Below are 23,133 nucleotides of genomic sequence, written 5' to 3' on the forward strand. Positions count from 1 at the left end.
CATGTTAATTTCTCTTGTCTGTATCATCCATTTTTTCCTTATATTTTTCTCTGTGTTAGCCTTATTACTATAGCATAAAGGAGTGAATACATTTAATAATGAATTTCAATCTTCTGACAAGTCAGTTATTTACATTAATCTTTAATTGTGTGATTTTGCTGCTTAGTAGTTTTCTATATTCACCTCAGAAAAGATTACGATTTTATGTAAACTAATAATGTGGTAATTAGAAGCATCCAGTTTTATTCCATTCTGTTATCCATTTAATTGTGTCTGTATAGACTTTATCTTTCTTTCTTTCGTTTTTTTTTTTTTTAAAGATTTTATTTATTTATTTGACAGAGATCACAAGTAGGCAGAGAGGCAGGCAGAGAGAGGAAGGGAAGCAGGCTCCTCACTGAGCAGAGAGCCCTACTCGGGGCTCCATCCCAGGACCCTGGGATCATGGCCTGAGCCGAAGGCAGAGGGTTTAACTCACTGAGCCACCCAGGTGCCCCTAGACTTTTAATTTCTGATATATATCTTAAAGTCACTAGTCTTCCTGGAAGTAGCAAGCTTTCAGTAGATTCCACAGTTCCAAAATAGTCATATCAGACAGATTCTTCCAGTGCATTGTTGTCTAGGTTATGTAGAGAATGCAGCACTGTTAGATGTCTCCAACAGCCTACCCCATTGGAAAAGATCTTCTTTGCAAACAGATTTTCTGTACGGATTGAGCACTCACATACTTTTAAAGAAGCCATATTGCTCCTCAGCCCAATCTAGTCTAGTTAATGTTAATAACTACATTCCTCTTACAGATGGTGGGTTTAGGAATGGGCAATAATGTGGTTCAATGGCATGTAATGGGAAGAGTGAGGAAAATGGAATCTGGAGGTGAGGTATATGAGATAGGTTTATTTTCACATAAAAAGCATCAAGACGTTTGACTTGCAGTTGAGATGTTCTTCATGGACTTAGCGTTTCAGCTTCTGCTAATGGAATGCCTTGATGTGGTTAACTCTAGAAAACTTTTGCAAACACCAGCCATCTAAAGTCACTGTAAGACAGTCAAAAGTAGGGAAAAAACCCAGAGATTCTATATATACAAGGCTGAAATTTCAAGGTGTGAGGTTTTGGAGTTTGCAGGTTTTTGTCTGAAATCACTCACGAGATTGCTACAATGATGGAAAAAGCCACAGCCTTACTTACATAGCTGTCAGAGAACAGACTTCAAGACTGGCTGAATACCTAAATATTTGGGGGAGATTCCAAAAGGGAGTGGCAGCCACAGAAGGGTGAACCCCTGGAAATACATAGTAAATAGATCCAAATCCTTGGCTGAACAATAAAGTGTGGATGTGTGGGAAAGGCGCTAGTGGGTCTAGTGAAAAAGCAGCACTTAGAAGATAAAAGAACTAAATGGAGATTTCACTTGCTGGCCACATAGAGTTTGCAGTTGGAGACTAGTAAAATATCTGCTATAACAAATGCCATTACACTTTAGAGGAATGTAGTATATGGAAGACTTTCATGGTGTGTGGTTGATCATATCCAGAATACAATTTTAAAAGAATCAGTGGCCATGAGAAACAAAAACAAAAACATAACTGCTGCTCAAGAGAAAAACCAGTCAATAGAAAGTCACCTCAGTATAATCAGGAAAAGGCACTTATAGATAAGCAAAGCAGCTATTAAATATATGGCCAGAATACTAAAAGCAGTATAGTTGTGTCGAATGAACAGATGAGCAGTCTGAACAGGAAAAAGACACTGTAAGAAGGAACCAAATGGAAAATCCAGGGCTGAAAAATAAAATGATTAAATGAAAAATATACTAGATAGGCTTGGTAACCAAGAAGAGGCAGTAAAAAAGTCAAGAATCCTAAAGGTAAATCAGTAGAAATTATGTAGTCAGAAAAACAAGGTAAGAGTCTCAGAGCCATGTGGAATATTATCAAAGAGAATGAAATAACTGTAACTGAATTCCCAAAAGGAGAGGAAAGAGTGAATGGAGCAGAAATAATACCTGTAGAAAAAAAGGCTGAAAAAATGTCAAATTTAGTTGAAGGAGGAAAATCCAAGCACACTGACCCAAGAAACTTAACAAATTCTTAACAGTCTTAACAGATTCTCCAGCAAAACAAGTAAAAAGTCACACTTAAACACAGCATAGTTACACTTCTGAATCAAAAGAGAAAAAAACACTGAAAGCAGGCAGAGATAAACAGTGTATTATATACAGAAGAATAGTGATATGACTTAACTGCTGATCAGAAACAGTGGCATCTAGAAAACAATGGAATATCATCTTAAAATTATTGACAGGAAAAACCATCAACAAAGAATTCCATGTTGAATAAATCCAGTCTTCAGAAATAAAGGTGGAATTAAGACATTTTCAGAAGAACAAAATTGAAAAATTTCTACATGGGGAAATTGTGTTACAAGAAAGACTTCAAGAAATTGTTTAGTTTGAAGAGAAGTGGTAATAGCTGGTAATTCATAACTGTAGAAGGGAATAAAGAATGAAATAAATGGTATATGGGTGGGTAAATATAATAAATTATGTCTTTTACACCTCTTCATTTCTTTAACATAGAATTTCTGTAACACACACACAGTTTATCTCTGTCTCTGACACAGACTGTGCTTGCTTGTGCTTGAACTCTGAACTTTGCTATATGCTATGATCTGTAACTTTCCTTTATCTTCATTGTCACAAGTCATTGTGTGGACCTATGTTTTTATTTGTATAGGAGTGGAATTGCTGCATTGTAGAGTAAGTATACGTTTTGCTCCTTATCTCCAGTTTCTACTCTCTGAACAATCAATTCTAATTCTTAGCTTTGTATTCAACTGGTTATCCATATATTATTTTTAGAACAACTTTAACTGCTAGAAGTGACTCAAAGGATATCATTTAATTTAGACATATTCATATTTTGGAATTAATCGGGAATAAATGCTCCCTTTGTAAAGTTTTATGTTTTATTTAAAGAGTTCTTCGGGGCACCTGGGTGGCTCAGTGGGTTAAGCCGCTGCCTTCGGCTCAGGTCATGATCTCGGGGTCCTGGGATCGAGTCCCGCATCGGGCTCTCTGCTCAGTGGGGAGCCTGCTTCCCTCTCTCTGCCTGCCTCTCTGTCTACTTGTGATCTCTCTCTGTCAAATAAATAAATAAAATCTTAAAAAAAAAAAAAAAGAGTTCTTCATAAACTAGACTTTGCCTTTTAAAGTTTTTAAATTGGTGTTTCTTGGAACCCTAATTTTCCTACCCTTGCTTTATCTGGAGTATAGATTTTTCCCCATAAAATATAATTTTTTTTCCTAAAATATGAATTTTAGGGTTCTTCATAAGATTAAAAAAAAAACCTTTACTGATTTATTCCCTCCACCTTGAAATGTCTACAAATATTTTAAGACCTTTGTTCTAACCTTATTCTTTTTAAAAAATGTCCTAAAGGAGAATTACATTCATTAATTTGAATTCATCAGACATTTACCTTCTCTAATATATTTTCTTTATTTCGGGGGGTAAGGTAAGGAGATAATACATGAAGAATCATGATTAGTTCTACTTAGGTTGATTTTAATTTTATTTCATAACTTATGCTTGAATGAGAAGCACTCTACAATACATTCTCATAACAAAAAGCAGTTCTCACTTATTCCTCATTATTAGATAGGAATTATTTAGTTTTCATATAATTAGGATCCTTCTTTCTCATGTCTTAGAACCCTTAGACTTAAGTTCAGCATGTGTCATGAGTATATTTTATTTCAGAAAAACTTGAAAAAAAGCCCTACGTAGATCTAGATTTCTTAGTAACAAAGTTTGGAAACTGTTGCATTCTTACTTACATATTGGAGCTGAATATATAGTCATAAGAAACGTAAAGTGCTGTGGGCAATTGAACACTGTAAATTTCCATAGTGGCTCAACAGAAAGTTACTGGGCACAGGTGTTTCCATAATTGTGATGTATTGGGGGAGATTCAGTGTTCAATGGTCCTCAAACCCACACTTCCACCTGTGTGGCATAGTGGTCACTGGGCTGTGATATAAACCATGTAAAGTGAAGAGCATAGCATTTACCTCATGAAAGGAAAAAGTCTCAAACCAGTATACATATCCTGGTTTGTTTTGTATAGACATAATTTTGGGGGAGAGAGATGACTTCTTTCTTTCTTTGAGAAAAATATTAAATTTAAAATTTTATTAAACATGACTTTTTTTTTTTTCCTAGTGGATGTATTTCTCTGATAAGGTGTTCTATATCCATACTGAATAGTTAATTTAACTAAGTGATTACGATATTGCTAATCACCTATCCACTCTGGTCTTTTTAGGTACCTTTAACGCAGTGTCACAGAGATGTACCACCAGTATATTGCTGTGGTATCTGTGGACTGAAGTTTGTGTTTCCCCAGAATTCATATGTTGAATTCCTAACCCTAAGGGTGATGCTATTTGGAGGTGGGGACTTGGGAAGTTAACTAGGTTTATTATTTTTCAATTTTTTTAAAAAGATTTTATTTATTTACTTGACAGAGAGAGAGATCACAGGTAGGCAGAGAGGAAGGCAGAGAGAGGGGGGGAAAGCAGGCTTCCTGCTGAGCAGAGAGCCCGATTCGGGGCTCAATCCCAGGACCCTGAGATCATGACCCGAGCCGAAGGCAGAGGCTTAACCCACTGAGCCACCCAGGTGCCCCTATTTTTCAGTTTTTTAAGATTTTATTTTCTTTTTAAGTAGTATCTATACTCGACATGGGCCTCAAACTTATAAGCCTGAATGGGAGTCACATGCTCTACTGAGACAGCCGGGCACCCTGGAAGTAATTTGGTTTATATGGAGTCGTGAGGGTGGGGCCTCACCATGGGAATAATGTCCTTAATAGAGGAGGTTCCAGAGAGCTTTTTCCTCTTTCTTTCTCTGCCATGTGAGGATGTAATGAGAAGGCAGCCATCTCCAAGGGAGTAGGTTCTTACCAGGAACCCAGTCTGCTGACACCTTGATCTTGGACTTGAAAGCCTCTAAAACTGAGAATTAAATGTTTATTATTTAAGCCACCCAACCTATGGTATTTTGTTACTGTGCTAATACAGGTATCTCAGATCACATGAGACTGTCATGATGTATTCCTCTGCATAGCTTTTAAGCATTAGGTAGTAGTCTGTGTCCACAGCAGACTGCAGAGATTCTTTTATCCTGGTACAAATCTCAAGATTATGCTAGGGCCCACTAGGCTATCACTGAATTTAGAAGGCAGGTGGGTATATTCAGTGTCTTTTTATAAATGCCAAGTTAACAAGAGAGAGGGCAAGATGAGGAATTATGACTTAGAGGTAAAATCCTGGCCCTACCACTTTCAGTCTGAGATTACTGATAAATTCAAATAAGCTTGTGTACCTCAATTCTTTCATCTTGTGAAAAAGACAGTGAATACCTGCTTTGTTAACCTCATGGGGTTGTTTAAGGATCGAGTAAGATATTTGTGAAAAATCTTTGCTAACATTAGGGATTACTTCAGCTGAGTTGTTTATTTGTACTGACTCCAGTGTTATTGGTCACATGTTGCAGAAGAAGATGTTTTTCAGAGGTATTTGACTCCTTCACCAGTTTTCATATGGAAGCAGATTTTACATTATGTAATTTTTAATTGTCAGTTTTATTTTTTATTTCTTATTACTCCTGTTGAACTAACATAAAGATCATAGTTTGTGTTTATTTATTTATTTTTTTAAGATTTTATTTATTTATCTGTCAGAGAGAAAGGAGCTAGAGTGAGCACAGGCAGACAGAGACAGGCAGGCAGAGGCAGAGGGAGAAGCAGGCTCCCTGCCAAGCAGGGAGCCCGATGTGGGACTCGATCCCAGGACACTGGGATCATGACCTGAGCTGAAGGCAGCTGCTTAACCAACTGAGCCACCCAGGCGTCCCTGTATTTATTTCTTAGTAAAGATTCATTGAGATAAAATGAGCAAGTCTCCCTCTGTCCTAAGATCTCTTAAAATCAAAGTTTCTCTTCAGAATAAAAAACTGTGGATTTAAACACTGACTTACTGTAATTTTTGTTAACATTTGCATTTGGAGCTTCAGGTAAAAAATTTATGTACAGTATTACAACTTAAGCATAATTTCATACTTTATTCTATGAGTCTATGTAATAATAATGGTACTTTAAAGTTGTATAAACTGTGACTTTATAAATACAGTTTATAGAGTAGGAGCTAATTTTTTTTACCTTCATAAATCTTATATTTAATGTAATAACATTTCTCTTTACTGAAAGTAAATGTTTTAGAGCAAAGTGAAAAGCTAATTTTATTCTGATGTTTTTATATTAGCATTTGGTGTGGTCATTACACAGTGAAGGGAGGCCTATAAGTATAGGTTCAGATACTAAACTCACTGGTCCCCGCCCCCACTGGTTCTTTTTTTAAATTACAGTTTATTTTCTAGAGAAGCTTCAGGTTCATAACAAAATAGAGCAGAAAATGCAGTTTCCATATATTGTTGACCCTTGATAAACATAGGTTTGAACTGCATGACTCTACTTAAATGTGAATTTTTTTTTGCAAATACAGTACTGTAAATGTATTTCCTCTTCCTTAAGATTTTCTTAATAATACTTTCTTTTCTCTTTTATCTAAGAATATAGTATATAATGCATATAACGTGCAAAATATGTGTTAATTGACTATTTATGTTATTGGTAAGGTTTCTGATCAACAGTGTTAAGGTTTTGAGCAATTCTATGTTATGCTTGGATTTTTGACTGGGGGGTGGTGGTGTCATTGCCCCTAGCCCCTGTGTTGTTCAGAGGTCATTTGTACTCCCTGTTTATTTACACACTAAACTTTCCCACTGTCAGCGTTCTGTACCACAGTGGTGCATTTATTATAATCAGTGAATGTATATTAATACATCAGTTAACCCATGAAGTCCGTAGTTTACATTAGTGTTCACCTTTGGTGTGGTATATTCTGTGTAACATGACTCCACCATTATAGTCTTCTGAATAGTTTCAGTGCCCCAAGAGTCTTCTGTGCTCTGCCTAGTCATCTCTCTCCCCTACACAAACCTTGGCAATTAACAGTTTTTTAACTCTCTCCATAGTTTTGCTTTTCTACAGTATCATATAGCTAGAAATAATACACTTTGTCGCCTTTCTAGATTGGCTTCTTTCACTTAGTAATATGCATTTAAGGATTCTCTACATCTTTTCATGGCTCTATATCTCCTTTCTCTTTAGCACCAAATAATATTACATTGTTTGGATGTACAGCGGTTTATGCATCCTTCCACCTGCTGAAGGATTGTTTGCAGGAATTGGTTATTACGAACAGAGCTGCTATAAATCAGCTTTTTTAAAAGTGGTTTTTGTGTAGGACTCCTTTCAGTTTTTGAGGTTTTTGTATGGATTCATTTGAGTATGACCAATGATCATGATTACTAGATCCTTTGGTAGGAGTATATTTAATTTTCTAAGATGCTGCCAAATTGTCTTTGATAGTGGCTGTACCAGTTTGCATTCTCACTGGCAGTGAATTGAGAGTTCCTGTTGCTCCACATCCTCACTAACATATAGTAATGTCAGTGTTCTGGATTTTGGTTATTCTCATAGGAACATAATGATATCTTATTATTGTTGCATTTTTGTTTACATTTCCCTGATTACATATGATGTTAAACGTCTTTGTATATGTGTATTTGTCATCTATATATCTTCTCTGGGGATTTGTCTGCTCAGATCTTTTGCTTATTGAGTTGTTTGGTTTCTTATTGTAGAGTTGTAACAGTTTTTTATTCAGGGGGATTCAGGCAGCATAGGAAGACACTGAACTCACCTCTTCCCATGTACACAACAAACTTAGAGCTATAAGTAGAATAATTTTCCTCTGAAAAGAACTTGAGAACTGGGTGAATAGCATTTCCACACCAAAAGACAAAAGAGACACATTGAGATGGGTAGGAGAGGCAAAGACATGACCTCACCCACAACCTTATCCCAGATATAGTGACCACACAATGAGGAGGAGTCTCCAAAATATGTGATTTTCCCTTGAGGAGTGAAGGTATTATGTCCCATTTTAGGCACCCCAGCCCTAGGGGCTTGCACCAGGAAGACAAGCCCCAAAATACCTGGTTTTAAAATTAAATGTGGATTAAGACCGAAAGAATCATAGAAGTATAGGTAAGAGAGATTTTGGTCTTAAAGGGCTCAAGTGCAAACCCCACCTGTCCTAAGATAAGTGCAAAAGCAGCAGTTTGAAAACACACCGCCATAAATGAGGGAGACCCATTTACTAATTTTAAAGCACCTGCCAGAGAGATAGGAAACTGTAAGTTTCTTTGTCTGGGGATGGAAGTGCTGGTGGATACTATTTTTGCAATCTCATCCTGACTTGCTGGTGATAGAGCAAATAGTCATCATTGTTGGTGCTGTCTCTCTAGCTAGCTAGCACCTCTCGGAGAGAGGGCTCTGTCCATCCAGGCTGTACCAGGTTGTGCAAGCACCCCACACCCTGTCCGTCCCATGTAGCACTGAAGGTGCAGCAGGGCCAGGCAAGCATGTTCAGCCCTGCCCTCCTTGGACAGTATTCCAGCCAGGACTGGGCCAGATATAAGTCCTTAGCCTCACTCACCTCAAGTAGAGACCAAGTTGTAACTGGACTGGTCAAACAGTTTGACCCTGCTTGCCCCACATAGTGGCTGAGCCAGGTCAAGTGAGTGTTTCCACTCCTGTGCAGCAGCCACGGCCCTATCACAGCCATTGGACACATAAAACCTATATAAGGGATGCGTGTAAGAGTCTCTGGCTCTGATGGCCAGAGGAGATAACACTTCTGATCCACATGCAACAGCTTATACACATGACCAATCCTCAGACTGAGGGACATAATCATTTCCCCTAATACACATAGAAAAACAGAGTGACAGAACAATGGACAAACAGGAATATGTTTCAAACCAAAGAACAAGGCAAATACCTAGAAACAGTTACTAATGAGATGGAGATAAGCAACCTACCAGATTAAGAATTCGAAGTAATGGTCATAAAGATGCTCACGGTTCTCCGAGAAAAATGGAGAAGTACTGTGAGAATTTGAACAAAGAGATAGAAAATGTAAATACCAAAAAGAATTTATAACTGAACTGAAAAATACATTGGAGGGGTCCAGCAGCCAAATGGTTGAAAGAGAAGTATGTATTGGCAGACTAGAAGACAAAGCAATGCAAAACATTAGGCAAAGCAGCAAAATGGAAAAAAAAAAAAATTAAGTGAAGATACCCCAAGGGACATTTGTAAAACATCAAGCAGGATTGCATTTTCATTATAGGGGTCCCAGAAGGAGAAGAGAAAGAGTCAGAAAAATTATTTGAAGAAATTATGCCCAAAAACTTCCTTAATCTAGGGAAGGAAAGAGACATCTAGGTCCAGGAAGCCCAGAAAGTTCCAGATAAGATGAACATAATTGAGACACATAATTAAAATGGTAAAGATTAAGGATAAAGAGAAAAATCATAAAAGAAGCAAGAGAAAAGCAACATATTATATAAAGGGGAAACCCTGTAAGGCCATAGGCAGATTTTTCAATAGAAGCTTTACTGGCCAGAAGGAAGTAAATGACATATCCCAAGTGCTAAAAGGCAAAAACTGGCAATCAAGATATTTTTTACCCTATAGGGTTATCATTTCAGAATTGAAGGATGGATTAAGAGTTTTCCAAATAAACAAAAGCTGAAAGAGTCCATCACTACTAACGTGGTCTTATAAGAAATGTTAAAGGAACTTCTGTAAACTAAAAAAGAGAAGGCACTAATTAGTAATAAAATATATGAGAGTAAAAATCTCACCAGAAAAAGTAAATAAATAATGAAGGTTGTAGATCAAACACTTATAAAGCAAATATGAAGGTTAAAAGACAAAGTAGTAAAATTAATTAAAGATGCAATAATTAGTTAAGGGGTACATAAAATAAAAAGATGTAAAATGTGTCAAGGGGCAGATGGGTGGCACAGTTGGTTAAGTGCTGGCTGTTTTTTTGTTTCTGTTTTTTGTTTTTTGGCGCAGTCACGATCTCAGGGTTGTGAGATTAAGCTCCGTGTCCTGGGCATGTGCTGGGCATGGAGCCTGCTTGAAGTTCTCTCTCTCCTTCTGCCCCTTCCCCTGCTTGGATGCATAATTCTCTCTCTTATGCACTATCTTTTAAAGAAAAAAAAAGTGTTAACAGAAATATTAAATGGGGTGTGGTAAAAATATAAAGTTCTGGAATGTGCTCAACATTAATTTACTATCAACTTAAAAGTGACTGTTACATACATAAGATGTTAAATGGGGAACCTCATGGTAGGCACAAAGAAAAAAACTTTAAAAGAAAATATACAAAGGAAAAAGAATCTAAACATAACACTAAAGAAAGTTATCAGACCACGAAGAAAGATAGAAAAGAAAGGAACAGGGAGGAACTGCAAAAACAGAAAACAGTTAAAGTGGCAATAAGCATATACCTGTTGATAATTATTTTAAATGTAAATGGGCTAAATTTTGCATTCAAAAGACATAATATGGCTGAATAGATAAAAACATGCGGCCCTTATAGGTTTTGCCTATAAGAAACTCCAGATGTAATGATGTACAGACTGAAAGTGAAGGGATGAAAAATGTATACCATGCAAATTGGTTTGAAAAAACGATGGGTACCAGTATTTTAAGACAGATCACACAGTAGGCCACAAAGCAAGTTAAAGCAAGTCTCCATAAAATTGGCATTTAAATCATAACAAGCACCTTTTTGGCCACAATGGTATGAAACTAAAAATCAGTTACATAAAAGTGGAAAAAAAAAACAAACCCAAAACACAAAAACATTGAAACTAAACAGCATGGTATTAAACAGTAGGTCAATGAAAAATTCAAAGAGGAAATCAGAACATACCTTGGGACAAACAAAAATGGAAAGTCAGCAATCCAAAATCTTTGGGACAAAGCAAAAATGGTTTCAAGAGGGAATTTCATAGTAATATAGGCCTACCTCAAGAAAAAAGAGGAATATCAAACCCTCTAACTTTACATTAAAGGAACTAGAAAGGTGCACCTGGGTGGCCCAGTTGGTTAAGCCCCTGCCTCCAACTCAGGTCATGATCTCTGGGTCCTGGGATCAAGCCCCACATCAGGCTCCTTGTTCATGAGGGAGCCTGTTTCTCCCTCCCCCTCTGTCCCTCACCCTGCTTGTGCTCTGTCTCTCAGTTTATCTCAAGTAAATAAAGTCTTTAAAAAAAGAAACTAGAAAAAGAAAAAATGAAGTCCAAAGTTAGTAGAAGGAAGGAAATAATAAAAATAACATTTTGAAATAGATCAGAGATGTAAAATAAAAAAGACAAGATCAGTGAAACTAAGAGCTTGTTCTTAGAAAGGTTAAACAAAATCAATAAACCTTTGGCCAGACTCATCAAGAAAAAAAGAGAGCCGAAATAAATTAGAAATGAAAGAGGAGGAATTGTAAACAATACCACAGATATACAAAGGATTATAGGAGAATATTATAAATAGTTATATGCCAACATATTAGACAATGTATAAGAAATGGATAAATTCCTAGAAACATACAATCTTCGAAGACTGAATCATGAAGAAGGAGAAAATCTGAATAGATCAACCAGTCAAAATGAATTGAATTAGTAATCAAAAACACCCAACATACAAAAGTCTAGGTCCAGGTGGTGTTACGGGTGAATTCTAACAAACATTTGAAAAAGAGTTAATACTTGTCCTTCTTGACTTACTCCAAAAAATTGAAGAGGAAGCATAACTACCAAACTCATTTAATGAGGCCAGAGTTACCCTGATAGCAAAATCAAAGACACAACAGAAAAAGAAAATTACAGGCCTGTATCCCTGGTGAATATAGATGAAAAAATCCTCAACAGAATATTAGCAAATTAAATTCCGGCAGTATATTAAAAGGATCATACACTGTGACGAAGTGGGATTCGTTTTAGAGATGCAGGAATGGTTTAACAAATAAATCAACATGCTAACCACATTAGCAAAACAAAGGTTAAAAGTCATAGGATCATCTTGTAAGATGCAGAAAAGGCATTTGCAAATATTTGACATCCATTTATGATAGTGGGTATAGCAGGAACATACCTCAATATAATAAAGGCCATATATGATAAATCCATAGCTAACATCACAGTCAACAATGCAAATTTTTCCTCTAAGATCAGGGGTATGACAAAGATGCTAACTCTAGCCACTTTTATTCATCATAGTATTGGAAGTCCTAGGCATAACAATTAGGCAAGGAAAAGAAATAAAAGACATACAAGTTGGAAAGGACAAGACTGACAAAACTGTGAGTATTGATTACATGATACCAGATATGGAAAACCCTAAAGACTCAAAAAACGGTTAGAAGTAACTTACGAATTCAGTAAACTTTCAGGAAACAAAATTAATATATAGAAATCTGTTGTTTCTATATACTAACAATGAACTATCAGAGAAATTAAGAAAATAATCCCATATACATATATATATATATATATATATATATATATATATATATATAAAACCAAAACCTAGGAAAAATTTAACCAAGGGATTGAACAACTTGTACTCTGAAACGTTTAAGAGATTGATGAAAGAAATTGAAGACAACACAGATAAATGTAAAGATATACCCTGCTCATGTATAAGGAAAATTAATAGTGAAAATGTCCAAACTACCCACAGCAATCTACAGATTCAGAATACCAGTGTCATTTCCTACAGAGCTAGAACAAACAATCTAAAGTCTGTATGGAACCACTAAAGACCTTGAGTAGCCAGTGTAATCTTGGGAACATGGAACAAAGCTAAAGAAATTATGCTTCCTGACTTCAAAGTATACGTAAGCTATAGTAATCAAAACAGTATGTTACTGGCACAAAAGTAGACACATAGATCAATGGTGTAGAATAGAGAGCCCAGAAATAAACCCACCCCTAATGGTCTATTCATGACAAAGACGACAGGAACATAGAATGGGAAAGAGTCTTTTTCCATAAATGGTGTTGGTTAAAGTGGATCACTTTCTTTTGCCATATACAAAAATTAGCACAAAATGGGTTAAAGACTTAAATGTAGGACCTGAAACCATTAAAATCCTGGAAGAATACATATCAGTTTGCATGAGGTATAACAATATTTTGGGGGGTGTGTCTTCAGTAGTTAAGTGCAACAGTAGCAAAAAAAAGGGGGGAGGGAAATGGGGCTACATCAAACTAAAAAGCTTTTTTTGTTTAGTTTTTTTTTTTTTTTTAACATTTTATTTATTTGACAGGGAGAGAGAGACAAAGCGAGAAAGGGAACACAAGCATGGGGAGTTGGAGAGGGAGAAGCAGGCTTCCTGCTGAGCAGGGAGCCCGATGTGGGGCTTGATCCCAGAACCCCGGATCATGACCTGAGCCAAAGGCAGACGCTTAACCACTGAGCCACCCAGGCACCCCTGTTTGTTTAGTTTTAAGATTGTATTTATTTGTCAGCTTGAGAACACGAGTCAGGGATGGGCAGTCAGAGCGAGAAACAGGATCCCCACTGAGCAAGGAGCCTGATGCAGGATTCAATCCCAGGACCTAGGGATCATGATCTGAGCTGAAGGCAGATACCCAAGAAACTGAGCCACCCAGGCATTGCTTAAAGGCTTTTATACAGCGAAGGAAACCATCAACAAAAAGAAAAGGCAGCCTAACTGAATGAGGAAAGATACTTGCAAATGATTTATTTGATAAGGGGTTGATATCCAGAATATATAAAGAATTCAATACACCTCAACAACAATAAAACAAAATCCAATTAAAAAATGGACAGAGGACCTGAATAGAGTTTTCCAACAAAGAGATACAGATGGCTAACAGACACATGAAAAGACACTCAGTATCACTGATCATCAGGAAAGTATGAATAAAAACCACAATGTGATATCACCTCACACCTGTCAGAATGGCCATTACCTAACAAAAAGAAATAACAAGTGGTGAGGAAGTACAGAAGAGGAAACTATCATGCACTATTGGTGGGAATGTAAATTGGTGCAGCCACTGTGGAAAACAGTATAGAGATTCCTCAAAATATTAAAAATAGAATCACCATATGATCCAGCATTGTCACTTCTGGGTATTTTTCCAAGAGAATGAAAACACTAATTTAAAAGTTGTAGCTGCACCCATAAGTTCATTGTAGCGTTATTTACACTAGCCAAGGTATGAAGTAACCTAAAAGAGTTCATCAGTGGATGAACGGATAAAGATGTGATACACACACACACACACACACACAAAGTGAAATATTAGGCATAGAATAGACATAGAATAAAAGCTTGCCATTTGCAATTACTTGGTATTATGCTAAATGAAGTAAGTCAGAGATAAATACTGTATGGTTTCACTTATAAGTACAATCTAAGAAACAAAATAAACAAACAGACTTACAGACACAGAGAACAAACTAGTGGTTGCCAGAGGGGGGTGGGTTATGGGGATGGGTGGAATAAATGAAGGGGATTAGAAGTTACAGATTTCCAGTTATAAAATAAGTAAGTCATGGGGAGGTCGTATGTAACATGGAGAAGATAGTCATTGGTACTGTAATAACTTTGTATAGTGACAGATAGTAACTGGACCTGTGAGGTTTTTGTGAAGTGTAAAAAAAAAAAAAAAGCCTTCTATGTTATTTTGGATAACAACTTTATCAAGTATGCTTTTTCCAAATATTTCTCCCAAGTCTGTAGCTTGTCTTGTCTTGTCTTTGCCTTGACATTGTCTTTTGCAAAGCAGATGTTTCTGATTTTAAAGCAATCCAGCTTAATGAATTAGTTCTTTCATGGACTAATTCTTAAATGTTTTATCTAAAAATCATCTAGAGTTTGTCATAAGTTATTTTCCAGAATTTTATAGTTTTTATGTTTTATAATTGTAAACCTTTTTTTGAATGAATTTTTGGATTATAAGGTCTGGGTCTAGATTGATTTTTTTTTTTTTTTGTTCCCATAAATGTCTAGTTGTTTTAGCACCATTTGTTGAAAAGATTTCATTTTCTCCGTAGATTTGCCTTTGCCCCTTTATCAAATATCAGTTGGCTATATATTCATGTGGGTCTGTTTTTATGTTCTATCACATTAATCTGTCTATTCTTTCACTAGTACCATAGTGTCTTGAGTACTATAGCTTTTTAGTAGATCATCAGTCAAAACTCACTGTTCAAATTTTTAATTATGGAAAAATTTAAGCATCACAAAAATACCTAACAGTCTACTGAGTACCCCTTTACACATCACCTATTCATCAACTCATGGCTGCTCTTATTTTAATTCTATCCCTTTTCAACTTCTTCTTCCAGATTTTATATGAAATTATTGATACTTTAGATATAATTTCATTTATATCTATTCAGAAACAATATCTTCACTTTAAGGAAACTAAAAAGCTTTCCTAAATATAAATTGGTTCCTATTTTCTGAAAGAGATTTAAAGGGTGGTTTGTTTGGTTCAGTTAGAAGGTATACTTTTTTAGAAAGATGGAGAGAGTCTGTCTATTGTGATATATAGGTTTATTTTATACACACATGTTCTGTTTTAAATCTCAGGAAAATATATAATTTGTTTATAAGTCCAACTTCTTAATACTCATTTTATGAATTTTACCACATACATTTTATGTATTTGTGTCCTGAATAAGTAGGACTTTTTTTTTTAGTCACCTACTAAAAAGGGTAGTATCTTTAATTCTGCGTGGGTTGTTTGAGATACACACCACTTAGACACTCTCAAAGAAATGCATTTGAAGCTTTCAGTGCACATTCACATGATATGAACATAGATATTATTTAGAATTCTTCTGTAAGGTATACCTGGCTTTTCTTTCTTACTTATTTTGTTTTTAGTTATTTGCTTATATAACTATGAACATAGAGATACTTACTTTATTTGGACTTAAAACTAATACTATTATTATTTAATTTGTTGCCCAAATTTTTCAGCTTTGGCCTTAGGGAGTTTGTTTAAATTGTTTTTTACTTCCCTTTGCTTTAGAACCATCCATTTTCCCAAGGTGCAAAGGAGCAGGTTTTAAAGGTTTATTGTTTTTTTGAATATCAGTCAGATTCCTTTGAAATGTTTCTATTTTTTTATAATAGTCATATCAGTATCTTACTGAAGTAAAGGTGACATTACTTGATGACCGTGTGGTTTGAAAAATCACCAATGTAAACCACAATGTAAAGTGATTTAATTAATATCCTTTAGAAATCCTATGTATGGTAATGCCTCATTTCTCCAGGCTCAGTAGAAATAATACATATAACAAATGCTTCTTTGTTTTTTTACCTTATTGATGTAAATACTTCTAAAACACATTTCTATTTTCCTGTTCCTTGGCAGAATGAGAGATATAATAATTTTTTTTTCCTTTTAAGTTTTACTTTTTATTATCTGTATATCAGGAAAACAGACTATTAAGATGATTAAAATTATATGTATAATATACTCTGATTAAGGACTTTATATTTAGAATAATTTTTAAGGGCTTCATAATAGCTAGCTCAGTGATGTAGAAGAGATCTTTCTACTTAGTTCCAGATTCACAGGTGTATTAAATAAGTTGAGAGTGCATCAGATCAGTTTTTAGATAAGAAATACAGGAGGATACAGAATAAGTTGTAATAATTAGGCAGTTTCACTAAAAACTTAAAAATAGAAATACCATATGATCCAATAATTCCATTACTGGGCATTTACCCAAGGAAAGTGAAAACACTAATTCAGAAAGATACATGCACCCTGTGTTTATTGTATCATTTACAATAGCCAAGACATGGAAGCAACTTAAGAGTTCATCGATAGATGAATGAGCAAGGATGTGTGCACACACACACACACACACAGTACTATTATATAGTCTTAAAAAAGATGAGATCGTGGGTGCTTGGATGACTTAGTCAGTTAACCGTGTGACTGATTACCGAAACCTGATTTCGGCTCAGGTTATGATCTGAGGATTGTGAGATTTAGCCCATGTCAGGCTTCACACTGGGCTGTGGAATCTGATTAAGATTCTCTCTCTCTCTCTCTGACCAAACCCCCCTTCCCCAATATCATTCCATTTGTGACGACACAGGTGGACCTAGAGGGTATTATGCTAAGTGAAATAAATCAGACTGAGAAAGACAAATACTATGTGATTTCATTCATATTTGGAATTTAAAAAAAAATAGAGGAATAAACAAATAAAAAGTAGAATCAGGCTTATAAATACAGAGACCAAACTGATGGTTGCCAGAGGAGAGGAGAGAGGAGGCTGCATGGGCAAAATGTGTGAAGAGGAGTATGAGATACAGGTTTACAGTTATGGAATGAGTAAGTCATGGAAATAAAGCACACAGCATAGGGAATATAGTCAGTGATATTATAATAGCAATGTATGGTGATAGATGGTGGCTGTAATTGTGGTGAGGGTAGCATAACGTATAAATTTGTTGAATCACTATGTTGTATACCTGAAATTAATGTAACATTGTGTTTCAACTATACTATATTCAAAAAACAAAACAAAACAAACCAGTGCCACTCTTTTTAACTAAATGTTTTATTTTGAATAATAATAGTTTTTTTCATTAAATATGTGTTACTAAAAAATAACATACTTCCAAATACCCCTTTCAAGTACACATGGAAGTATATTAAAGTTTATTATCTGGCCTATTCTCTCTAAGCACAAATTTTCTCTTTGTGATCTGTCGAAATTATAACACGTAACAGTCAAAGTGAAATTTCAGAAGGTTACTGTGTTAACTCTATAAGTGGTTGCTGTTATAGTTATAAGTTACAACACTTTATAAGTTATAATACTTTATATCAAAATGGTATTAAAAATTGAAGGGGCCCCTGGATGGCTCAGTGGTTTAAGCCTCTGCCTTTGGCTCAGGTCATGATTGATCTCAGGATCCTGGGATCAAGCCCCGCATCAATCTCTACTCAGCAGAGAGCCTTCTTCCCCACCACCACCCTGCCTGTCTCTCTGCCTACTTGTGATCTCTCTCTGTCAAATTAATAAAATCTTAAAAAACAAATTTGAGTGTCAGGTTGAAATAAAGATGGTGGAGGAGAAGGGGACCCTATTTCCATTGGTCCCCTGAATTAAGCTGGTTATCTACCAGACCATTCTGAACACTCATGAAATCAGAAGATATATTTGGATGTCTACAAACAGAATCTCTCTGGCATTTAGTCTCGAGATATGAAGTGGGGAGCTGTGATTGCTATTGTGCAGGCAGATATCGGAAGATGAAGGGTGAGGGAGCCTCCGTGATCTTGAGCCAGGAAGGCAAAAGCCTCCCTTGCTGGGGACTAGGCACAGACTCGAAGACCAGTAGTGGCAGGAAAGGACTTTAGGGCAGTGCTACAGACTGAAACCTGGAGCTACAGGGATGCACATGCAAACAGGGGGCAACTTGTGGCCTTAGAAGCACAAAGGACAGAGATGTGCCTGGCCCTGGGAGCAAGGGCTGGGAGTGCTGCTGTGGGGTGCACAACCCAGGATGCTGTGGTTTTGTGTGTCGTCCTTGCATGGGAGCCATGCTAATCTTCTCTGTATCGTTCCATTTTTAGTATATGTGCTGCCAAAACAAGCACCAGGATGCTGTGGTTTTTAGCAGCATAGACGGAATCGGAGACATTATGGCCTGGAGAGCTCAGTGAAGATCAGACTGCAATCTCTTTGTTCTGATACTTAGGTTTGGATGCAGTTACTTCTGCTCTGACTCTTGGAAGAGATGCAGAAGGCTGTCTGAGAACAGAAGTCCCCAGAAATCGATTTACACTGAGCCCATCCCTCCCCCCAGAGGGGTCAGGGCAACTCTGCCCAAACAGGGTTGCCTGAGTAACAGCATGGCAGGCCCCTCCCTCAGAAGACAGCCTGGAAGAGCAAGAGGCTGACAACCCTAAGGTCCCATAAAACAGGTGCATCTTGCTTGGGTTGTGGTCAATAATTTGGACTCTGTACATTCCCTCAACTAGCCCTCAACAGAATGACTAAGAGGAGGAACCCCTAACAAAGGAAAGAATCAGAGACTGTGGCCTCTGCCACATAACTAATGCAAATGGGTATAACCAAGATGTCAGAAATAGAGTTCAGAGTAACAATTATCAAGGTGATATCTAGGCCTTAGAAAAATATTAATGACAATATAGAATCTCTAAGGACAGAAATGAGATCTAATCAGGCCGAACTTAAAAATGCTATGAATGAAATGCAGTCTAAACTGGATACTCTGACTGCCAGGGTAGGTGAGGCAGAAGAACAAATTAGTGAGCTAGAAGGTCAGATGATAGGAAAGAAGGAAACCAAGGCAGCGTGGGAAAGACAAATTAAGACCCAAGGAATCAAACTGAGAGAGATTAGTGACTCAGTGAAACATTCCAATATCAGCATTATTGGGATCCCTGAGAGGGTGGGGGAGGAGAGAGGTCTAGAAGATATATTTGAGCGAATTGTAGCTGAGAACTTCCCTAGTCTGGGGGAGGAAACAAACATTCATGTCCAAGAGGCAGAGAGGACTCCTCCCAAGATCAATGAGAACAGACCAACACCATGACATATAATAGTACAATTTGCAAATCTTAGATCCAAGAAAACAATCTTGAAAGCAGAGAGAGGGAAGAGATTTCTTACATATAGAGGGAGGAACATCAGAATAATGTTGCATCTGTCACAGAGGCAAGCCAGAAAGAGTTGGCAAGACATAGGGTACTAAAAGGGAAGAACATGCAGCCAAGAATACTTTATCTAGAGGCTGTTGTTCAGGATAGATGGACAGACGAAGAGCTTCCAACATCGGCAGAAACTGAGAGAATATGTGACCAACCAAGCTGGCCCTGCAAGAAATATTTAGGGGGGTTCTGTAAAAGTAGAAAGACCCCAATAGTGATATAGAACATAAATTTACAGAGACAATCTATAGAAACAGGGACTTCGCACACAACATGATGACAATAAAATCATATCTTTCAATAATCACTCTTAATGTGAGTGACCTAAATGCTCCCATGAAACATCACAGGATTGCAGATTGGATAAAAAGACGTGACCCATCCATATGCTGTCTACAGAGACTTATTTTGAACCTAAAGTTACATCCAGACTGAAAGTAAAGGGATAGAGAACCATTTTTTCATGCCAGCTGACTTCAAAAGAAAGCTGGGGTAGTAATTCTCATATCAGACAAATTAGATTCTAAAAAAGACTAGTTAGAGATACAGAAGGACACCGTATCATTCCTAAAGGTTCTATCCAACAAGAGGATCTAACAATTGTAAATATCTATGACCCCAACATGGGAGCAGCCCACTACCTAAGGCAACTGTTAACCAAAAGAAAGACACATATTGATAATAACATATTAATAGTAGGAGACCTCAACACTCTGCTGTCAGCAACAGATAGATCATCTAAGCAGAAGATAAGAGCTCTGAATGACACACTGGACCTCATAGATATGTACAGAACTTTCTACCCTAAAACAACAGAATATTCATTCTTCTCGAGTGCACATGGAACTTTCTCTAGAATAGACCACATACAGGGTCACAAATCAGGTCTCAGCTGATGCCAAAAGATTGAGATTATTCCCTGCATGTTCTCAGACCACAGTGCTTTTGAAACTGGAACTCAATCATAAGAAAAAATTTGGAAGAAATTCATTCACTTGGAAGCTGAAGACCATCCTGCTTAAGAATGTTTGGGTCAACCAGGAAATCAAAGAACTTAATCAATTCATGGAAACCAGTGAGAACGAAAACATATTGGTCTAAAACCTATGGGATACTGCAAAGGCTATCCTAAGGGGATAGTACATAGCCATCATGGCCATCCAAGCCTCACTCAGAAATACAGAAAAATCTCGTATATACAAACTGACTTTACAACTTAAAGAGCTGGAGAAAGAACAACAAATAAAGCCTAAGCAATGCGCAAGAAAAATTAAGAAAATTAAAAATTAAGATTAGAGGAGAGATCAGTGAATTAGAAACCAGAAATACAGTAGAGCAGATCAATGAAATAGAGGCTGGTTCTTTGAAAGAATTAATAAGCTTGATAAACCACTGACTTATCCAAAAGAAAAGAGAAAGGACCCGAATTAATAAAATTATGAATGAAAGGGAGAGAGACTAACACCAAGGAAATAGAGACAATTATTAGAAGTTATTATCAACAACTATATGCCATTATATTAAGCAACCTGGAAGAAATGGAAGCATTCCTGGAAACCTATAAACTACCAAGATTGAAACAGGAGGAATTTGACAACCTGAATAGACCAATAACCAGTAATGAGATTGAAGCAGTGATCAAAAACCTCCCAAAAAATGAGTCCAGGGCCTGATAAATTCCCTGGGGGAATTCTACCAAACATTCAAAGAAGAAATAATACTTTTTTTCCTGCGGCTGTTTCAAAAAATAGAAACAGAAGGAAAACTTCCAAACTCATTCATTGTGGCCAGCATTACCTTGATCCCCAAGCCTGGCAAAGACCCCATCAAAAAGGAGTATTACGGACCAATATCCCTGATGAATATGGAAGCCACAATTCTCAATAAGATCCTAGCTAATAGGATCCAACAGTACATTAAAAGGATTATCCATCATGACCAGGTGGGATTTATCCCTGAGATGCAAGGATGGTTCATCATTTTCAAATCAGTCAGTGTGATAGAACACATTAATAAAAGAAGAGACAAGAACCATATGGCCCTTTCAGCTGATGCAGAAAAAGCATTTGACAAAATACAGCATCTTTTCCTGATTAAAACTCTTCAGAGTGTAGGGATAGAGGGAACATTCCTCAATTTCATAAAAACTGTCTACAAAAACCCCAGATCAAATATCATTCTCAGTGGGGAAAAGCTGTGAACCTTCCTGTTGAGATCATGAACACAACAAGGATATCCACTCTTGTCACTGTTGTTCATCATAGTACTAGAAGTACTAGCAACAGCAATCAGACAACAAAAAGAAATAAAATGTATTCAAATTGGCAAAGAAGAAGTCAGACTCACTCTTTTTGCAGATAACATGATACTCTGTAGAAAACCCAAAAGAGTCCACCCCTAAATTATTAGAACTCGTACAGCAATTCAGTAATGTGGCAGGATACAAAATCAATGCACAGAAATCAGTTGCTTTCCAATACACTAACAATGTAACTAGAAGGAGAAATTAGGGAATCAATTCCATTTACAGTAGCACCAAAAACCATAAGATACCTTAGAATAAACCTAACCAATGAGGTAAAGGATCTATACTCTAGGAACTACAAAAACACTCATGAAAGAAATTGAAGACACAAAAAGATGGAAAAACATTCCATGTTCATGGATCAGAAGAATGAACATTGTTAAAAGTATCTGTGCTGGCCAGGGCAATCTATACTTGCAGTGCCATCCCAATAAAAATACCAGTGGCATTTTTCAAAGTGCTGAAACAATTCTAAAATTGGTATGGAACCAGAGAAGACCCAAATCACCCAGGAAATATTGAAAAAGAAAAACAGCTGGTGGCATCATGTTGCCTGTTTTCAAGATATATTACAAAGCTGTGATCACCATGACAGTATGGTACTGGCACAAAAACAGACACAGATCAATGGAACAGAATAGGGTCCCCAGATATAGACCCTCAGCTCTGGTCAACCACTCTTTGACAAAGCAGGAAAAAATATCCAATGGAAGAAAGATGGTCTCTTCAATAAATGGTGCTTTGAAAATTGGACAGCTATATACAGAAGAATGAAACTGGACCATTCTCTTACTCTGTACACAAAGATAAACTCTAAATGAATGAAAGACCTCAGTGTGAGACAGGAATCCATCAAAATCCTAGAGGAGAATATAGATTATAACCTCTTTGACATTGGCCATGGCAACTTCTTTTAAGACACATCTCCAAAGGCAAGGGAACAAATGAAAATGAACTTCTGGGACCTCATCAAGATAGAAAGCTTCTGCACAGCCAAGGGAACAGACAAACAAAGAGGCAACACACAGAATGGGAGAAGATGTTTGCAGTGACACTACAGATAAAGCGCTGATATCCAGGATCTATAAAGAT

The 23,133-nt window shown here is 36.7% G+C and overlaps 1 protein-coding gene and 1 non-coding gene across 4 annotated transcripts in view; one reads left to right on the forward strand and one right to left on the reverse strand.

The window, feature by feature from the left end:
- The window catches only part of AP3B1 (adaptor related protein complex 3 subunit beta 1), a 277,679-nt gene that overhangs the window by 91,187 nt on the left and 163,359 nt on the right, over nucleotides 1–23,133 (forward strand). The gene's annotated exons all lie outside the window — the stretch shown is intronic.
- Nucleotides 18,556–18,659, reverse strand: LOC116864033. The gene has a single exon (XR_004381921.1). It is a non-coding gene; the product is annotated as a U6 spliceosomal RNA (small nuclear RNA).

This window comes from Lontra canadensis, unplaced genomic scaffold (genome assembly GCF_010015895.1).
Source record: "Lontra canadensis isolate GAN:19392208 unplaced genomic scaffold, GSC_riverotter_1.0 scaffold4, whole genome shotgun sequence".
In the NCBI taxonomy this organism is placed as follows: Eukaryota; Metazoa; Chordata; class Mammalia; order Carnivora; family Mustelidae; genus Lontra; species Lontra canadensis.